Here is a 4,461-nt window from a genome sequence, read left to right as displayed (position 1 = left end):
TGTCGCAGGGGACACCTGCTCCCTTCATGGGCTGAGAACGAGGTGATGCTGTGCTGCTGTCATGGCCGGGTCCTGAACCGAGCCTGTTTACGGGCTTTTATGATGCTGATTCGGGTGTTACATGCACATGGTAGGCAGAAACGTCTCCTCTGCCGTTGTTCTGCTCCTCAAGGGATAGATGCGCTGCATTAAACTTCTGCGTTTAATCATTAATGTGTGGTTTGGTAGTCAGGGCTTGCTAATTGAGGAATCTTCTCTAAAACTATTATTGATGCTTCGTGCTGAGGAGCAGCGCTCCTGTGGTGCTTTTCCCCGCGGGATGCTGTGCTGCGAGCCTCCCGCCTCTCTCGGCGCGGGGTTGAGCTGCCGAGACGGAAGCCAAGCTTTGGCAGGTGGCTGGTGCTGGAGGTGGCTCAGTGTTGGAAACTTCTTCGCCAGAGTGCTGAGGAGCGAAGTTTTCGATGACACGTCTCCGGGATGTCGGATGCCCGTGCTTCCAGTGGGCTGGTCGGTGTTTTGAGGGGTGATGTTTTAGTCGCTGCCTGTGGGTGGGAGGAAACGCAGGTCACCGAGGAGAGGCTGATGGGTGCTGGCTGGCAGCGTTCCTCTGCCTTCTAAAGTTTCTGTCACTGCTAATAATGCCAAGTCTGCGATGAGAGATAATGTCTCAGGCCTGACTGTGAAGGAGAGGGGGGAAAGGAGTGCCCTGTCCCAGTGTATGCAGGCCCTGGGACCTTTTGGGCTGGAACGCCGGTGCTTTGGGCACTCCCCTGTAAACAGGGATGTGAGACAGAGGTGGGGCGTTACCGGAAACTGCTAATTGAAATATTCCTAAATGAGCGTAATCATATAGTGATGTGTAGCCTTAAGGGGTTTGCATAGTGTAGATTTTCCCCTCGTATTTGTGCCCGTAGGAGACCTCGGTGTTGAGCTGTATAAATTCGTAAAGAGACCGTCTGGCGTTGCCACAGGCAGGGACTGTGGGTCTTGCTGCTTGATCTCTCCCTCAATGCTTGGTGTCCCGCACACACCAGGATGTTTCAGCAACGCTTTACCAGCTTTTAAAGGAATTATTAAAGTGTCTGAATACTTTGGTTTGAATTTCTGGGCAGGTGCAGTGTTTGGTTAAGACAATTCCTTTGTTTGGCTCATGAAAAACACGGCACTGTCTCATATTTTGCCAAATCTGGGACAGTCATTCAGCAGAGTAAAGAGGGGTTTTGTGGTTATTTCCTCCATGAGAAGAATAAAAAGAGGAAAGAAACTTCAGAGCAGTTAGTGTTGCCTCTTGTACCACCTTGTTTTCAAAAGAAGGAAGTTTGAAATCTGACTTTGTAGTTTTCGCATGTCTCAATCATTCTCATTTCTCAAGCTAAAATTAAAAAAAGTTTATGTGCTCAACTCTGCCGATTTCTGTGATTGAATCTGTATTGCATGGTTTCCTTTGGTGGCTGAAGTTAAAGATAGTGACATCTCCAAAGAGAAGCGTTCCCACGAGCTTCCCCTGTGTGAAACGAGCAGACATCCACACAGCTGGACAGATGTGGAGGAAGTGAGTGGGCTCCGTGGGCAAGGCTGTCATGGACGGAAGGCAGGAGGAATGTCCCGCTGAGATTAATTGTCCCGCGCCAGAGGACAGCGTGGCTTTGCTCTGTCTCTCCTTGTGAGGAGGTTCCAAGGTGGAGAGGAGGATGTGATAGTACCAAAGAGCAGTAGTCTTTTTTTTTGGGGGGGGGGAACAAGAGTAGCTGTTGTCTCGCAGACAGATGAGTGTGGCCTTAGAAAGGGCAGAAGGAGCAGTACGAGTCTAGACAGGAAACACTTACAGCATAGGTCGGGATTTCAGCGAGAGGGAGGTAAGAATTTTCTAGGAAATATTGCTGTAGAAGAGCTCAATATCCTCATTAATATCCAACACCCCACTAAAACACTAAAAGATCAGTTACATTCACTGTTCTTGGCAGCTTTAACGTTGAACAAGTATTCCAGGTGAGCAATAAATCAAGTACACGAATTTGTTTCTCTTTCCGTGGTAGCTGGTCAGCTTTTCCTACCTTCTAAAAGGGCACCGTGACCCAAGGAGAGCCACTTGTCTGAAGAATTGGAGCAAGGGAGGGAGGAGATAGGAAGTCACAGGCAGGAGTACCCAGCAGAAGAACAGCTGGCCAGATGTTCCCGGGTGCTTTGAGGGTGAAGCACCACCAAGGCAGTCTCTAGCCTTTGATGTATAGGAGGAACTGACACTGCTGGCTTTTTTCCTGCTTTTAGCAGAAGATTTGTTGTCTTGGTGTTTTGTATAAATCTCTAAATATTTTTAAGTGGGCTTGGTAATATTTACATAGTGAAAGGGAAGGAGATTTTTGCTTTTGTGAATCCAGAGTCGATCTTACTACAGCTGTCAGCGGAAAGGTCAACCTAAAAATGCTTTTCCTAGTGTGTAATCAATTGAAGAAATACACTGAGGTAGTAATCGGTGGTTACACGTCCTTCTGGAAGGACAGAAGGACGTCTGTAAGCCAGCTCACAGAGGTGTCTCCTCAGACAGGTACTGCTTGGTGAAATCCTTTATGATTTTGAAAATGGGACGCAGAGGATGTGTGTTGGGTTTGCGGTGGATACAGGGTTCAGGCTCCTTGGAGAAAGGGTTGCCAATCCCAGTCGTGTGGAGACACGTGAGAAATACCTGGCAGAAAGATGCCGCTTTGAAAGGATGGGTGCGAAGTGTTCTGCTGAGGTGTTAATAATTGTCTGCACAGGTATGAGGGGATGGAAAATGGGGCACAGGAGTGTGTTGGCAGGAAAGGAAATGAGTGTTGGAGGAGGTTAATTGAGAAGTGAATCAGCCGTGCTGGTTGTGGTGGGAGAAGGATTAACCTGTGGAGATACACAAACGCACATAAACCGTGATAGTGTGAGGCCTCACTGGACTCTTGTGCCCATTTTGGATCCTTTTTCAAGATAAGTGTGGTCTGACTGGAGAGTGGAACTGTCAGAGATAGAAGTTCTGCAAGGAAATACTGAATATTGGCTGTTGAAGGAGAGGAGTGGGTGGTGTGAGAGCACCCTTTGAAAATCTAAAAATTTGCAGCAGAGGGGGAATAAACTGCCCATCTCCTGTGGGAATTAGAGACAGAGCTTAAAACCCAGCGAGGGAGCTCTGCTGGGCATCAGGGCTGCTGCTGGGGATGCTGTGAGGAGCTGGTCCCTCCCCAGGAGCAGCGGGTGGGCTGGGTGGCTGCGTAAGGCTTTTGGCACTTCTGCTGAGCAGTCTGCTGCCGAATTGTTGTGTGAGCATGCAGCCGACCTCACCTATTAACTGTAATTGATTATAACGATGGTTAATTTAATGAGTTTGTGTATTCAGTGCCTTAGCAGTGTGCATCGTTTGACTCAGGCATGCGCACAGCTGATAGAAGATTAAAACTTACTGCTGATAACTGATGCTCTGCCTTTATTTTGGATTTGGTCAGGCCTTTATGTTCAGAGTCAAACGGCTACAAGTTGCCGTGTGGGTGCAGGCACAGGATAGATCCAAAGAGGACTTTAGCAGGGCCTTACTTCGGTGTGGTGCTGGCTCTTCTCCTGGCTGTTTCCACTCGCACTCAGGAATTGAGTAAATGAGGTGAGCAAAGACCAGTAAATGGTTGTACTGGGTGTCCTGATAAACAGCTGCTGGATATAGATCTCGCCCGCCAGGCAGCGTGCACCCTGGCCGTTTCCCTCAGCGCCTGGAGAGCTCTAACGGCGGCAACACGTCTCGATGGTTTTCAAGCTCCCGCACGCTGTGGAACGTGCACAAAATTCCTGCCGTGGATTTGGGGCGGGGAGGGGAAGATGATTCACGTCTTCCTGGTTGCCTCCGATGCTTTGTAATTAGAGACAGTCTTTAATGAGACAAGATAAATATAGTGGATGCAATTGCTTTTTTTTTTTCCTCTTTGGAAATACAATCTCAACTAGTGTTACGCCCAAGGGTGAATGATAAGCGTGTTCTCGGTGGTGACGTGTGGCACGGCTTGGACCACGGCCTTGGCCAGTGGCAGGAAGCACCCGAGTACAAGAAGTCCTGCAAGTTACTGAAAAAAGTATTGCAAAGTGCTGTGCTTGTGAAGCATGTTTCTTATACTGCAATGAAGTGTCTCGAAAGGGGATGGAGAAGAAGCTACAGAAAGTAGTGTATCTTAGGAAAACGGAATATAAGGATCTCCAAACATTTTACGTGGAAAAGAGCAGAGTATCCGAGTTGGGTTTTTGCTGTCGCTTCTGCTTTTCCTTAATTGCTCTGAGTTAAACCACCTTTACCTTGTACCGAAATATATGGGTGAATTCTCATGGATAATAACCACGCTGACTGGAGGGCAGCGTCTTAATACCCGCAGTAACACACCTGATAACGCCTTCACGGCTGGCTGCAACCTGGCCGGGGCTGCTGCGACAGAACCTGGGGCTTCCCGGGGGTGC

The sequence above is a fragment of the Apaloderma vittatum genome, unplaced genomic scaffold (assembly GCF_000703405.1).
Source record: "Apaloderma vittatum isolate BGI_N311 unplaced genomic scaffold, ASM70340v1 scaffold37781, whole genome shotgun sequence".
In the NCBI taxonomy this organism is placed as follows: Eukaryota; Metazoa; Chordata; class Aves; order Trogoniformes; family Trogonidae; genus Apaloderma; species Apaloderma vittatum.
The sequence above is the reverse complement of the archived record's forward strand: the minus strand, read 5'-3'. Positions refer to the sequence as shown.